Here is a 17896-nt window from a genome sequence, read left to right on the forward strand (position 1 = left end):
AATATTATACATTTACCTCTTCTACATAGTGCATCTCTTTACGTGGCCCAACAAATATTTAAGCCCAGCCTCCCACACTGCTTGTGAGCGTCATTGACTTAGACAGTGGTGGGTTTCAACAGTCTGTCTCATAGAAGGGCTTAAACAAGCGCTTAAACAATTATGCTTCTTTCATTAGTAATATGCCAATGGAACAAACACAAAGGCATAATACAGGCAACCTTGTTTGCATCGCTTTGTTTTTGCTACCCAATTTCTGCTAATGATAAATCGGTGCATTTTCTTTCTCAATGGCTCCTTTAGAGACATGGGTTATGACTGAATATGTAACAGTAACGTCTGAGATATGCTTTTCCTGACTTTGAATAAGAACCTTTTTAGTAGAGGAACCTCCTGTTGGGGCTGTGTTGAAACCTGACATGTTTTATCCATGGCCTAATCAATCTCTACATCTTTCCACCAAAGTCAAGCATCGGATATAGTCAGTGTTGTTCCCTCGTTGTCAACATATGCAAATACAGTTTTTCAACTAAAGCAATAAGAGAATAGGAGCACTGAAGTTCATCAATTAACAAATTGTAGAGTGTAGCTACATTTTGCCATTTTGTTATAATACATGTGAAGTATTTATCACAAGATATGTTGCTCATAAGAGATCGTCTTTGATTTACTGCCGTCATTTAAGAATTTTGCATTTTGCTGACATTTCCACATGCAAAATGTCAAACTTTAATAAAGTTTCAAATTAAAAATCAAAGGGGAACTGTAAGTTGCAGGAGATCATGGCCCTTTGTCAAGAAAGAAGGAAGAAGATGAAAACTATTTTGAAAATAAATGCGAATTTATTGAGCAATGAATAGTACTAATGTAAGCTCTGAATTTCAAATGATGTCTATGCTATTTGTCCTCCTCTCATTCCAGTGAGGTAGATTATTCTTGTAATATAGGAAAACTGCCGTATAAAATGCTAAAAATGAAAGTCCTACCCACCACTATTAGTTGTTAAATGGGCTGACTTTTGCAGCATCCTCTACCTTCAGTAGGAGATGCCTAATAACTATGATCCGGAATCGTAAGACTAGGAATATATGGGATAGAGTGCTCACAGTTCGTTAAATTATTATATATTGCTAACCAAAGAGGAGTTCCAGATAAAGGAACAAGACAGAAGACCGAGTTCCTTTAGAAGTTCACGGATCTCCGAGATGACTTGATATATCCATATAATGTACTGCAGCAGGTACTTTATTTCTCATAATACATGGTCACACCACAACCCTTCCCAAAAACTGCTTAAATACTTGGCCCAGATTTACTAAGCCCCTCCGTTGACATTGTGTCATGCAAGCAGGTAGGTGTCCCTTCTGCACAAAAACAATCCTGCCTACAAACACAGACACCCTTGCACCATCATGCAAGGGTGGCTGCTTTGGCGCTAGGAGCCAAAAGTCCACCAGCACTAGGTAAGGACAGCAATGCACTGTATATTAGTAAATACAGCACATTTTTGTCTTTCTGTTTCATGCAGCACTGCGCAGCAAGGTGTCTTACTGCGTGAAATAATGATAAATTTGTTCAAAAATGCCTATACTAATATAGCCACATTTTGAAACAAACACATTGCATATGTTTGCACATTATTAGGAATCATGGGGAATATTTATGAGGGGCTTGTGCCAGCCTTAAGTCACATAGATTGATGCAAGACCAGTGCAAGCAGCAAATCATATGTGAAAAGAGACGCATCTGCAAAAATATGTTCTTTTGTATGGTTTGCATGCAAAAGCTGTGCAGAATCCAGCTGCATCACGCTGGAATTAAGATATGCAGTGTAGGCGTTCGCCTGCAAAATCCAACACAACCGTAATGCAGTCTTATTTATGAGTTTAGCACTGCGTCACGCATAGTCGACTAGCACAACACAAACCTAGAAATGTGCCAGAATTGCTGGACATTGGCAAACAAGGAGTAAGAAATGACACTGTGGTTGTAGTATGAAATCCTCAACATAACAGAACATTTTGGCAAGCTCAAATATGCCATTGTGGTCATCATACAGCAACTAGGAGTAGCGAGGAGACCACCACCATCATTTAGACAGTGAAGGAGGAAGGAACGTGTTTTCCACAAATGCACATTCCTCATTGATCTCAGGGAGGAGGAGGTCATACAGTTTTATGGTAGAAGAGGGAGTCCATCATGGAATTGCTGGAGAAAATATGGCCACGTCTCAGGACAGCAACTATAAGGACTCATACCATTCCAGTACACTTCAAATTGATGTCTGTGCTAAACATCTTGGAATCTGGATCATTTCAAACTACAGCTGCAAGATTTGCAGCCATTTCCAGGGAACATTGTCTGCCTTTCTTCCATCTGTTTTGGATGGCATAATTAAACAGACACCTCATCCCCAAAATGAATCAACAATTAGCAATTGGAGATCAAGCAAGGGTTCTACAATATTACAGGACTCACACACATGCTTGGTACCATAGATTGCACACATATGCAATCCTTGCACCCTGCAGCCACTGCACACCTATATAGCAACCAATAACATAATTATCCAATAAATGTCCAAGCAATAGTAGACCATCATGGACTCTTCTTAAACATTCTGGCTAAATGACCTGGAAGTGCACATGATGCCTATATTTTCCACCACAGTCTCATCAATGAGCCATTCGAGAATACCCATTACTGGAATGGCTTACTTATTGGTAAGGAAAGAAGAATTACTAATACTTTGCCTATTTTGAAATGAATGACTTACTAGCCATCTCTTTGTTTGTGTTTGGATTGTGTACGATGTGCAGCTGGTGATAGTATGTCAATCAAACATGTAGCCAATAATGTCCCGATATGTGATTACCTCACATATTCAGAAATGTAAGGATAAAGAATACATAGTGCTGGGTGTTGTGATCTGTCATACTGTGTGAGCTGGCGGAATCACAAGTAGTGTAATTGCTTTTACAGAAAATGATAAATCATGTGCCCCACACTTGTTTTGAAGCTAACGTTAAAGGAAGAACCTCAAAAATTTGTAAGATGTGTATGTGCATTGGTGTATCAAGGTGGGCATATATGTCAATTCTTTCAGTTAGAAAATGTTGCAGGCAAAATCTTCACATCCGAAGTATCTGTTTCACACATGGAAATATACCTGCTGGCTGATTAGTTTCATAGGGCCATAAATGTGATAGGACCGTCAAATATCAATGGCTGTCAAGCACTAAAAGTGCTGGATCAAATAATGTAACAAATATGTACTCTAGGTACATACGATACACTAAAAGAGCGAATGGTAGGTATGCACCAGCCATTACAACATTCAAAGTCCTATAATACACATTCATAACAAGGCACATTGAAATTCTTCATCAAAGTAATAGATGATTCCATACATGCCACACATTGCCCACATTTGCTGCATCTCACTTAATCAAAGTAATTGTCACACGCTGCTTACATAGGCCAATACACAAATCATACACTAGGAACAAATCTAAGTCACATAGTGATGAAGGAAATGTATCACAATGTGATTACCATAAGCAAATCTACATACTTATGATCAATAAATGGTGTAACAATCAAGGCCTATAAGTACGGATTCATCAGCATTGAAATGTTACAGACTTACATTTATTTTCTGACACAAACTTTACTGTACAAGTTTGTTGGACCAGGTCAGTCTTTCAAACATAATTGGGTCTCATACAGAAAAAGTCCACATTTCTATTCTTATATATCAGTCTAAGTTCATCCAGACAACTTTGCAGTGGTGAAAACAATACCTAAAGGAGGAATATTCCAAAGTGAAACATCCATGTCAGATGTCAAACAATGGAAACTTTTAATAAGTACCTGGATATGCAAATTCTTAACTAACTATGTAATGCCATGGCATACCAGATATGCAAATAAGCACATTATTATAGTTTAAATTATTTCAAATGTATTTGGGAGTGTCAAAATTACTGTCTCTTTTCTAACCCATAGATCTCAATATGGCTACTGCTACAGGAGAGTCTCATCTAAATTTGGAGATATTGTACACACGTGGTCCCCAATTTACATTTAGCAGATACAAATAGACACATTATTATTACATTCAAACATTTAGCAACAACTATGTGTAAAGCATTGTTAAAAAAGTACTAAAAAATATCAGTGTCAATTAAAATATAATGTGTTTCATAATGCCTGCATACAAATGATCCATGGATAGTTATATTGAAGGCAAAAAGAATACAATCATTGACTTGTGATGTTGTCTATTTTCAATTAACCAGGGATATGGTTTGCAGCCAAGGCTGAAGACCTCATTCACTAATCCACAGACAGATGTGCAGGAGACATACAACATAGATCTGTCCAAAATGCATGATGTGGTGGAAGGCATATTTGGGGTACTAAATTCTCGCATTAGGTGCCTTGACAAGTCAGGTGGCAGACTGCTCTAAATCACCTTACATTCTTTGGTATGCAAAATAACATTAGTCTGTGCAATTGTGCACAGTATATGTGTGCAAACCAATGTCCCATGGGACTATGAGGGGGCAATCCCACATGAGCATGGCGAGGCAGAAGACTCTAAGGGAGAGATTGTCCACACAATGGCAGGTCGGCAGAGATGGGACCAAATTGTGGATTTTTTTCGCAGTAAAATGGAAACTATGTCATTAATGGCAGAAACTATTTCAACTTCTCATCCAATAAATATTTGTTTTCAACTCATCCATTGTGTGGTGTATGTATGAATGCTAATGCACCAATATAGTCACTCACATCTTGTCAACTAGATTTAGGCCTCAACATGTGTAATTTGTCATTTTTACTTGTTGATAAACATAGGGACAAATCACCAACTCAAGACTCAAGTCAACTGTCTTACTGTGTTTTGCTGCATGAAAGTATGTTAAATGTGGTACTCAGTGTATGATGGACCACACATCTCCCAATACGTCAGCCCCTGCGGCAACCTTCAAATTGAATTGTGTTTCACATATGGAATAGCATGCAGAGTGACAGCACTTTGTTGGTACATATGTAGCAGCAGATGCCATCACACATCATGGGAGACAACTGTCATGGCCAAAGGCCTAGTGTCAGATGTAGATGTCAAAATATAATTTGTTAAAAATACATTCATGAATTCTTGGAGATAGACAAACAGCACACATGCAACATATTTCCAGGACTGGTGTAAATTCTGCATTTTCACACACTTTTTACAATACACTTTTGCCATGGTTTGCACAGCAATGAAAGGAGGCTCAAAGGGCTGTGACAAACATAATAAACTGCTGAAGTAGCACTGCATTGCATTTATCAAAAAAATAAGACAAGGGAGATGTTTGGCAAACATCACATCACGTTAGGAAGTAAGAGATGCGTAATGTGTGAAGCATGTATGTCAAAATGCAAGCATAATTGGTTGTGGACACACACAATTTGACTAAATATGGGTCAATGGTGGTGTTAAGTTGGAAATTTCCCCTGCATGGTAAGAGTTGTTCAGCCCTGGCCCTGAGTGCCCAACTGTATTGTTGTGTGGATCGCTATTGCTGGTACACTACCATAGGGAAACATGGAATATGTGTGTGTGCCATGACATAGGACTGTGTCATGGATTGCGCCCTGGTTGGACCAAGTGGGCCACTCAAAGGCCTACCTTCATTGTTTTATGCTACCACATTCACCAGTAACAAAACAGAGCAAACAAAGGGTTGGCAGCATACAGTGTGGTGGTCAGTAGTAATGAATATGACCATTCAACCCTGGGCCATTGCATTGAGGCCTAGTTGCTCACTCACCTCTTCTAAAGTTCTGCTGATATGTGTTTCACTCACTCCTGCCCAGCATCAGGTTGATCTGGAAGTGTTTGCATGATAAAAGATGTGCAGAATGCATGTGCCTATGCAAGAAATACAGAATACATAGGGCCATATTTAGAAGAAAGTATTGCATTACTAGTGATGCGAAACTTTTCTTGTGGCCGCCGTGCGTCCCCTAACGCCCGCATGGCAACGCTGCTTTTACAATACAGCACACCATGGCACATGTAGGGGAAAAAGTGTCATTTTTTTGATGCTATTGTTACAATGTTCTTGATTACCGGGGGGGGGGAAATTACGCCAATCTAATATAGTGTTAAGAGGCCCATTTAAATCATTGGGAGCCTCATTTTAATGCCTGCTTTAAGCAGGCGTTAAAAATAACACTAGAAATGGCACAATGGAATCTTGTGGATTCCATTGTGCCATTTGTAGCGACCCTCTAATGAGGGAATTCCCCCATGCATACATCATGCATATATTATGCATGATGTGGTGCAAAGGGTTTACCAGGTGGTGCAATCCTAGTTTGTGCCACCTTGTAAATATGGCATTATGGTAGTGGCCCGTTAGCATCACATTTGTGTCAAAAATTTAGCTGCAAGTGTGGCGCTAAGGGGCGCAAGGGCCTTGTAAATCTGGCCCTTAGTTTGAAATGTGGAACAGTGTGAACATGGTAAATGTGTTTGTGCTGGTAGTTTGTGTTTAAAGTGACGCACTTTAGTGCAGTACAAAGGGACTGTAGTATACAACAGTGTGCACATACTGAGGGACTTATTTACATGCCCATCTGTACTGCCAGAAGTTCAATTTTAGTGATAGTCCGGCGGCGCACATTGCAGGGCCATATTTATGAGGCCACGGAAAGCCATCCTGCATGGCTTTTCATGGCCTTGAAGATATGGACTGAGGCAACGCATCACAAGTCGCTTCATTGCCTCACCCTGCAACAAGAAGGCATGCTATGGGCATTACTGTCGGTGTTCCCACGTCATGTGCATGGCATTTGCCACATTCTCAGATTTACGAGATTTCTCAAAGCTGGCAATGCATCAAAATCCTACAAATCCCCAGGGGAAGATAAGGGAGGTGCAACAAGGAGAAATACTTTTATTTCTCCTTGTTTTCCTTTTTCTATGTGTGCTGCATTCTGCACTCGTGTGAAGTGTCCCTGCACATTGAGAAAGATCATGCAAGCATTCATAAAATATTATTGACATGCCAGGAGGCACTTAAGAATATTGCAACATAGATCTGACTTTCTCCCCCAGAACATACCCTTCCCAGTTCTTTTAATGGTTCATTAAATATTTTAGCAAGCATGGTTATAGTTTAGGTTTAGTGTTGGTGTTGTTTAGATACATTTGAATAATTAAGAAGTTTTTAGATAGTAGTTTTTTTGTGTGTTTTCAATGTGTTATGCTTGAAAGTGGGTGATGAGGTTAACGTTTTGTGTGTAGGTTAAGAGAAATCATTAAAAATAAAAATACCAAAAAATATATATTGTTTAGGCTTCCATGTGTAGTTAGTATATGTTTAAGATATGATTGATGTTTGTACTATACTGAGCTGTATTTATTAAGGGGGTGTCAATGTTTAACTTTTCATGTGTGAATAGTAGATAAGATAGGTTAAGAGTTAGATAGGTTAGTATTGGCTAGTGTTATGGATAGTTAGTGTAGTATAGGTAGGGTTAGTTATTTTGTGAAGATAGCATTTTTTCAACATTAATAAATGTATCATTGTTTGCTAGTTTGATATTAATCATTGGTCAAGTGGTGGTACTATTGTGTTAGGTAAGTAGAGTACACGATGGACAAATTGTAATGAGTTAATTGTTGGGACATGCTGCTTTTTGTCAGAGGCCTCTAGACAACTGTAAGCCTTCCTCAGACCTGAGTTCTTCCTAGAACCATTTCCATATCTAAGATGCTGAAAGAATAGCTCAGAAAGTGAGATTACACACAGCACAACACAGGCAGTCTCCTACTGTAGCACCCTGTGTGAAAGGGAGTGGGTTGGTAAGTGTTAAATTTGACATTTTATTACAGAATCTTGTTCCCTGACTGCATTGGGACCTAAACTGCTGTGTTGCACTAATACCTACACCCTTGCACCATTGTATAAGAAGGTATGCATTGTGATGTAGATTTAAAATGTGCAGGAAGTGACACCTGCCTAGACAACACCCTTCATTTTTTTAATGCATTCTTGCTTAGCATGCCACATCATGTAGTGCACTTAGAGAAAGCCAACAACAAAAGTTTTTTCACATATGTCTCCCATTCACCTCTCCCCTAGGGAGGTGTGGCATTAATACAGGTTCACTTGTCTTCTACCTGTGCTAAACGTGTATGTCAAAATGATTTGATATGTGGATGCACTCACAATGAACACACGGGAGGCCTCTCGGTGGCAGGGTAGCATAGGTCATTGATTTCGGCCTGTGTTGAATTACTCAACTCTTATCAGTATACACAGGGGGAGGGAAGGTACACTGTCATTTATAGTGATGGGTTGCCCTTGTGCATCCTTCTGTGGCAAAAGTACAATGCTAATCCATGAGGACTATGGGCATGGCTCTCTGTCTAGTATTGTTACAACTATCCAGAGTCTGGTATAATTGATTGTGGGCCATATTTACAAGAAATGATGCATCTCTGCATTGCAGCAGTGATTCATCAAAATTATTTACGATGCACAGGAATTTGTTACAATGCCATGGATGTGGCATATTTACAATATGGGGCACTATGTCGTAAGGACCCAAGGTGCGTCAGAAATTCGGATGCATCTGTAGGAACTTTTCTGTAATGATTCCGCCCAAAAAGGGGTGCCTCACGGAAATTGGCCTAACAACTGATGAAACTTCAGCAATGCATCACAATTTAGAGGTGCAGCGTCAGTTTGAAATGGCGCAAGTAGTCTAATGGTTTAGGACCAATGTAAAAGACTATATAATGATGGAATATCACCACCTTCACATTTATGTTGGTCCTGGATGTATGAGGGTATGCATACAGAATGTCTGTATGCCACATTGCAGTAAGCATAGTGTACTTAAGAGTATGTAGAGACCTGAGTAGGTGTGACACAGTAATTGACAGTGTAATGCACATGAATACAAGTATATGTTGGAATGTGAAGTGAAGCTACATGTATAACCTACCTTATGTTTGTACTTATCTGCTGTCCTTTAGGAGTATGCAGACCTGGATTTAGTGACCCCTTCCTTCATGGATAAGTGACAATCCTGGTGTGACACTTGCAAACAATACAGTATGTGTGTGAGGTCACAGAATGTTGATGAGTGCCTTGTGGGTGTGAATCGTCAGTTGGTCACTCTCACCAACTGACCATTCACACACTCCAGGCACTCATCAATATTCCCTGGCCTTATAAACACTCTGGCTGAGCAGCAGATAACTGGTAACAAAGGAGAGAATGCACAGCAAGAATTCAAGTATTTAAGGTTGCTGCTCCTGGTGGGGCGTTACCTGTAACCTGTACCTAAGCTGAATAAACCTACATCTCATAATCTACAAAGGAGCCATCCACTCCAGTGAGTTAATTATTTTTCTCACCTTACCCCTTTTTTGGATATGTTGTAGGAGTGCAAGGGATAGTTGCGGTATTTAAAGAAGACCCACGTGGCTGCTGCATGCTTCCCCAGGCATTCAGAGCATGACTGGATGCGTGCATGCTACTCGCTTCATAATGAAAACTAGCCGTATGTGTTGCCATGGGAGGTGCTCATGGATGGTTTGCTGATGTAACAGTTCTGAAGCTGGAACACACACTGCTGCAGTTGAGGGGAACAGGAAGCGAAGTAAGATACGCATCAGAAGTGGATTTAAAAGTTCAACATACACTGATTATGGTGCTGCAAGGAAAAAGCTTGACTGTGGATGAGAGCTGGAATAATGCATTAAAGTAGCAAATTATGAGTGATTGAAGCCATGTTCTGTTACCCGTGGATGCTGCAAGTAGAACTGAGACATAAAGGGATTGGAAAGCATTCAACCGGCAGTCATTACTCCTCCACTGAACTTTGCACCTGAAGAATTGGGAAGTTTCTTCAATTGTCGGAGATTTTAGTGTAATTTCAGATGAGAGGTCGCTCACTGGAGACTTTAAGGTGTCATCTAGTACTGCTTACCATGCCAGCATTTGTCTGAGAGCTTTTATCAATTTGCTGCTAACTATATTTTTCTTTATGCCATGCTGAATTTGCTGCCTATGTGCATTTTATGAAGCGCCACACTGAGCTTTCTGCCAAATTGTCAATTTTCAATCATGACATGCTTGATTTGGGTCCATTGGCTTATACGCCAGGTCACATAAGGTGTGTGGCATGTGTGATGCAGAGTGTTGTTGAGCGCTAAGGGTCGTGTACCCTAGTGTTGCATTGCAGGGTAGAGTACCCTAGTGTTGAGCTGCAGGGTTTTATACCCTAGTGGTTGTGTTGCAGGTTTGAATACCCTACTGTTCCATTCCAAGGTTGTGTACCCTAGAGTGTACCCTAGAGTTGTGTTGCGGGCTCGAGTACCCTAGTGTTGCATTGATGAGTTGAGTACCCTAGTGTTGCATTGCAGGCTCATGCACCCTAGTGTTGCGTTGCAGGGTCGTGTACCCAAGTGTTGCATTGCATGGTCATGTACGCTAGTGTTGTGTTGCAGGGTTGTATACCCTAGTGTTGAGTTGCAGAGTTGAGTGTCCTAGTGCTGCTTTGATGGTTTGTGTACCCTAGTGTTGCTTTGCAGGGTCATGTACCCTAGTGTTGCAGGGTTGTGTGCACTATTGTTGCACCACCTTGTCATTTTGTGTGGCAGAAGGGGGTGAGTGTGGTGTTACGTTGATGAGTATGTTGCACCTCCTTTTTGTTGTGTGTTACTGAAGGGGGTGAGTATGGTGTTGCATTGATGAGTATGTTGCACCTTCTTGTTTTGGTGTGTTGCTGCAGGAGGTGAGTGTAATTAGATTCCATTATGTGTTTATTACTGTGTCTGATGTTTTAGGACTGTTTATCATTTATTTACATCTTTTTATTTACTGATTTTTTCAGTTTGAATTTGCACTACCCTTACATTAAAGGACGATGGTATATCCATCATTTAAGGAGAGGACACTTGTTGTGACTTGAATTGTTGCTGTGTATTCTCTCCTTAGTTACCAGTTCTCTGCTGCTCAGCCAGAGGGTGTTTGTGAGGTGATGGAATGTTGATGCCTGGCAGGTGTGAATGGTCAGTTGCTGAGAGTGGGCTGAGCAGCAAGGATGCTGCTCCTAGTGGGGCATTACCTGTAATCTGTAACTAAAATGAATAAACCTGCATTTTATAATCTACAAAGATCTATCTTTATTCTCAACACGTAGGAATTTTAATGCATTTTGGACAATTGCGAATAATGCGTAACTTTCATACAAACTTGTAAATTTAGATGTGTCAGTTCTACGTGGGATTTTAAGAGGGAATGCCTACCTTGCATATGATTAATGTTATCTGATGCAGCCGGTTGTAGCGCAGGTAAAACACAATGCAAGACAGAGAAAAGTGATGCATTAAGCTTACAGAGACAACATGTGCAATTAAGCTGAGCTCTCTCTTCTTCACTTTAACGAAAGTAACATTGTGAGTTATAGTTACAATATATTTGTAGACCTTTGAGGGACAACCATACAAATCTCAATATGCTTTCAAAAAATCATATTTATTTTCTTTCAGAGATTCCTATCATCCCATTACAACCTAAGAGTAGGTTTATTCTTAAAAAGTTTTACAAACATATGCCAAATCAAATAGGTACTGTGTATAAAAATACATTCGTTTACACGTTACAACACATTTACATGTGTGTAGTGAGGTCAGTGAGAAAGAAAACATTGCCATTATCAGTTGTTGCATAGGATTCAGAGGCACAAGTGGACAAAATAAAGTGCAGCACAAAGAGTACTGCTCTTGCTTACAAAGAGGGTGGCATGATGTCCCACCCACAAGGAACATATAGGAAAACTGGCCAGGCGGCATTCACAAATGGATATTGGGACATTCTTCTTTGAAAAATAGAGAGGGCTACATCTTCCTCCTCTGATGCAAGTTTTGCCTCCCCTGGGAGTTGTGGATTTTGAATTGGAGACAGGAGAGAGATGTTGCTAGCATGAATAACACAATACAAATATCACATTTATAATCACAAAGAGGGTAATTATATTCCCTCACCCTTAGACGGTGCTTGCAGCTGTCACTGTTAATATCATTCAACATAAAATACTGCACTTTGAACATTTCCCCCTGAAGGGCATCACCCTTAGCCAAAGTTAAGAGGCTCCACCACTGTAAAAGGTCTAAAACCAGGTGATCAAAAAGCAAAAAAAACAGGCAGATTAAAACCACCTTTTCACAGTCTCCATCCCCAACCGGACTTCATCAGCCATCTGCTTCTGGACTCCTACCACTCACCATTGAAAAGCAACTTGGAAGTCCTCAGAGTTCTCAGCTGTGATGTCATTGGTTGATGGTCCATGTCCAGTGTGTGTCAGTTCATCTGAAGACCCAACAGCATCTTCTTTCCTTGCCAGTTCTGCAGGAGAATTGTCAAAAGTGTCCAGGAGCTGTTAAAAGGTGTCTTCATACATGTGTGGCCGATTGGTGTCCTCAACAGGTTGGGCATCACAGACAGGTTAATCTCCAGGAGATGTTGTTCGTCCCTTTGGAAAGAAATAGAACTATGTTAAGAGTTTTCCCTGAATCATTATGACATGAGTGATTTCTGTAACATTCAACCAGTATTTTCCTTCACTTTCATGTACAAAGAGTGGAATATATGTTTCAAGTGTATATGGCCATGTTGTACTATTGTTGCTTTTCATATGGTAATTCATGTACGTTGTTCAACAAACTCAGTATACACCAGTGGGCCTATTTGTGTAACTTTTAGTCAGTGTATCACAGCTAACGGCAGCTTGCTGCCCTGCCTGAAAAGAGTGAGTGCAAGAATAGGCAACATTTTACATGTTTCTGCGTTCTGCCTGCACTGTTGCAAATTTGGCTTCTTAGCACCACTGCAGAGACCATTGCTCCATATAGCAAAGGTGCCTGCATTTGCTCTAGCCTTCTGTTTGGAGCCCAACATCCCTCAAGACATGTCAAATATTATCGTACCTTGCGCTATCCTGCACTCTGCCTTTCACACAGCGTTACACACCAAGCTGGCTTGCTGTCCTGTCTTGCATGCAATTTGTGACTTATTGGACTCTAAGATTCATGATTCACAAATAGTCACACAACACTGCATTGCAAGCCACCTTTCTGCACTGCATGTAAGGGGAAGGGCCTGTACAAACCATAATCCAAATTTGACTGAAGAATCCTGAAGTTTTCTAATGCACAGTCAACTCCAGAATCCACAAGACTACAAACTATGGAGCATCTCTGTAGTGGATAGCCTCCTTCCTAATTAATAGTATGCAACAGCCAATGTTCACTCCATTCCCTCAGAAACCAAGAGAATCTAGCAAATCTCTTCAATCTACCCAACTCTCTTGGACATGCACACAACTCCTCTGGCAACCATAATTCAGACCCAGGGAATGTACTCCATCTCTTACACTGATGACACCTAGATCATACACTAACTCTCAGGAGACACTAACACCATTAACAGTAGTTACATTATGCCATTGACCAACATGGCTATGTGTATGTGAGATTAGTTGCTCCTACTCAACACAACAAGATAGTAGTAATGATATTGTGCAACATGTACTCACTATGGTTGCCCACACCACTAGCCCCACAACCCTCACCCTCCAACCACCACAGATACTTGTCCATCATCCTGGACATCTACCTCACCATTAAACTTCAAATTGCCACACTCACATAAACCTGTTTTCACTTTATTTGCATGGTCACACATTTCTTCAAGTGGCTCCCTCCTGACACCTCTACGATATTCACCCAGGCCATCATCACATGTTGACTGTAGTTGATCGTGACCTCCACTACAGCATCTATGCACACCTGCTACACAAAAGGCACAATATCCAACACACCACTTGCACACTATTCCTCAGCCTAACTTGCAGCACACCATCACACGTCACATCAGAAAATGTTATTGCCTCACCATTCAGACACACTCACAGTTCAAGATGCTCAGCCACACCTACAAGGCACTACACTACCAGGGACCCACCTAGCTCACACACCATCGATGATTCCACCAACCGATCATGAACCTCTCCCCTGCATCACTTACACTAACTCACACCCCCAATATCCATATTATCATGCCAGGAGGTATGGTGATCTTATAAATGGCAGTCTAAACCTGGGACAACCTTCCCCAGCACATCAGATTCAGCTGTGACAAATATGGATTTGTACTAGAAAGTGTACATGTGGCTATTTGAGTGATACTACTTGCAGTGTATGCATCTCCTCGGCCCCTGGAGACCCTCTCAGGTGACACATTGACGCTCTACAAAGACACAATAACTACATTTGCATTACAATTTTGTTTACCTGGCCCCAAAACAAGCACCATTGTGTAATGGTGCAAGGGGCACTGCATTGGCACTGGCATATCTGCCAAGTTTCCCAGGTCCATACCTGATGTGCTGCTCCAGTCCAGGTGTTTTGCTTTGTATTCTGTAACTTGTGGTCCTGCTTTGGGAAGGGATACATTAAAAAACAAGGAAATACCTTGACTGGCGCAGCACATCACCATGGACCTGGAAAACTTGACAAGGCTGGACCGGGCTTGTAAAGTTGGTACTGCCCATGGAAAGGACAGTTATGTGAAGGATGAGTTAACATATGGCCTTTTCCTTCCACACAGCACAGTGCAGCACAGCAGAGCACAGAACAACAAAGTGTGTTGCCAATTTGGCCTGCACAACAGTTTGCGAATATATAGTCCCTTGTCTTGACTCACCTTGTAGTTCTTCCTGGTCCTCCACTTCATCACTCTCCTGCCATTCCACTCTAGCTACCAACTCTATTGGAATGAGGAATGCCACCTGCTACTCCAATGGATACAAGTTCTCCTGGATGTGAGGTTCTCCTCCGGTCCTCACTGCTGCCTTAAGGTTCTTACGAGTTTTTCTTTGGTCCTGTGATTAAAATCATGCCACCTCTTCTTGCACTCCAGGGAGGTCCTCTTTGTTTGTGCTATGCAGTTGATTTTGTCCACTATGGATTGCCAACTGGCATCTGTTAGAAATGGGGTCTTTGGTTGGCAGTCAGGTTACCCCTTGTCCAAGCAAGGACACTCACTCTAGTTAGGGTAAGTCACACACAATCCAAATTATCCTGTGCCCACCCTCTGGTAGCTTGGCATTGAGCATTCAGGCTTAACTTATAAGGCAATGTGAAAAGTATTTGTGCAATACATCATGCAATAACACAGTATAATACCACAAAAATACACCACACAGTATCTAGAAAAATATAGAATATTTATCTGGTTAAATGTAGGTCAAAATGATCAAGGTTTGATAGGTACACGTTGAAATATCACTTTAGAAAAATGGTAAAAGGAGTCTTTAGTTCTTAAAAAGCATCAAGTGTCTCTTGCAAGCACAAAGTACCTGGTTTGCGTTCAAATTGTCCGCAAAGGGCATCAGAGGAGGAGATGAGTGGAAAATTGGGAAGTGTGCGGCAATTACTCCGGCACACACAGACGATGTGTCGATAAGTTTTCACACAGTGAAGGCTTTGCGTCGATTTCCAGTGCGAAGACTTAGATCCTCTTTGGGTTGCAGAGTATTGGGACACCCCGGGGATGAGGCGGAGAAATCTTGGGCGTGCAGGATGAAGTCACAGGGGCTATGTCGATCTGGTGGGCGTTGCGTGGAAATTTCTGTCGCACAGCAGGCACTGTGTCGATTCTTCTCGCAGTAAGTTGCGCTGCGTCATTCCGGCTCGGCTTTGCGTCGATCTAGTGGGCCGTGCGTCGAAGTTTTGGTTGCAACACTGGTGCTGCGTCGATCCCCACTCAGGGAGCTGGACTGCGTCATGGTGGTTCATCGTGGGGTGATTTTCTCACCACGATGCAGGCTGGGCGTCATTTCTGGCAGGCTGTGCCTTGAATTTTCGCCACACAAGGAGTTCTTTTCAGGATGAAGTCTTTTTGGTCCTGAGACTTCAAGGAACAGGAGGCAAGCTCTGTCCAAGCCCTTGGAGGGCAGCAAGGCAGCAGGGCAACAGCAGGGCAGCAGTCCTTTGCAGAAAAGCAGTCAGATGAGTCTTTTGGGCAGCCAGGAAGTTCCTTTTGGCAGGTTGCAGGTCCTGGTTCAGAGTTTCTTCACCAGTGGTATCTTGTCCAGAAGTGTCTGAGTTGGTAGGGTCAGATGCCCTGTTCAAACACCCAAATGTGCCTTTGAAGTGGGGGAGACTTCCAAGAGTGGCTGAGAAGTTCACCAGGTCCCCTTTGAGTTCCATCCTGTCTGCCAGGATCCCAGTAGGGGGTTTGGCAGTCCATTGTGTGAGGGCAGGCCACTCTCCTTTCAAATGTAAGTGTCAGGCCCTCCACCCTCCCAGCCCAGAAGACCCATTCAATATGCAGATGTGTTCAGGTGTGACTGAGTATCCTGTGTTTGGGGTTGTCTGAGTGAAATGCACAAGGGAGCTGTCAAGTAACCTAGCCTAACCTAAGGCACAAAAGGATTTAAGTGCAGAGAAATGCTCACTTTCCAAAAGTGGCATTTCTAATATAGTAATATTAAATCCAACTTCACCAGTAAACATGATTTTGTATTACCATTCTGGCCATACTAAATATGACATTGGTACTCCTTTCAGATCAGAAGCTATCACTCAAACAGTGTATGAGGGTAGCCCTAATGTTAGCTTATGAAAGGAGCAGGCCTCACAGCAGTGTAAAATGAATTTAGACGTTCTATACTACCATGACATATAAACTACACAGGGATATTTCCTGCCTTTTACCTACATAGCACCCTGACCTATGGGTTACCTAGGGCCTATCTTAGGGGTGACTTATATGTAGAAAAAGGGGAGTTTAAGGCTTGGCAAGTACTTTTAAATGCCAAGTCAGAGTGGCAGTGAAACTGCACACACAGGCCTTGCAATGGCAGGCATGAGGCATGATTAAGGGGCTACTTATGTTTGTGGCTCAATCGGTGCTGCAGGCCCACTAGTAGCATTTAATCTACAGGCCCTGGGCACATGTAGTGAACTTTACTGGGTTCTTACAAATAGATTAAATAAGCCAATTGGGTATTAACCAATGTCACCATGTTTTAAGGGAGAGAGCATATGCACTTTAGCATTGGTTAGCAGTGGTAAAGTGTGCAGAGTCCTAAAACCAGCAAAAACAGTATCCAAAAAGTGGAGGGAGGCAGGCAAAAGGCTAGGGGTGACCACTCTAATGCTGTAAGGTCTGACAGCATCCTTCTTTGCTAATGGAAATTTTAAGGTGACAAATCGGAAAATGTTTATTTTTTGTCAAGTCACTTATTAAAATCTGGTTCTCCTCTTCATTGAAGTTTGACTTCCTCTTCCCCTGGGGTAGTGGCAAATCTGTGTTGGGGTTGTTGCCTTCCTGGCTCCCTGAGGCTCCTTTAATGCTTTTTAGTAGTTCTTGGGGTATTGCTGTGCTGTGCTGATTCTGTCATTTTTTCGAATGCTCCTTCAATGCAAAGCACTCTTCTGTGGTGTAATACTCATTTGCAGCATGTGTAGGTGCTTTACGCCATGCAAATCAGCTTTGCCTAACATAGCGAGTACTTGCATTGTGCCATCTTGCGCTATTCCCAACAGCATTGTGTCAGAATTTGTGATGCATCTTTGGTCCTTTGGTGTGCTGTCCCATAAATATGGAGCATCGATGAGACAAGGAAATGTTGCAACAGAGTGCAGATTTTTCTGACACAACGCTGCTGCAACACACTGTTGTGTCAGACGTCATGAATATGGCCCCATGTGTTCTGCAGCTTTCAAGCAATCGTAATCTTACCCTTTGACCAAATGCCATTCATTTTCTTAAATAATGCCAATTACTCTCATTTAACATTGCAAAGTGTT

Source organism: Pleurodeles waltl, chromosome 1_1 (genome assembly GCF_031143425.1).
Source record: "Pleurodeles waltl isolate 20211129_DDA chromosome 1_1, aPleWal1.hap1.20221129, whole genome shotgun sequence".
Lineage (NCBI taxonomy): Eukaryota > Metazoa > Chordata > Amphibia > Caudata > Salamandridae > Pleurodeles > Pleurodeles waltl.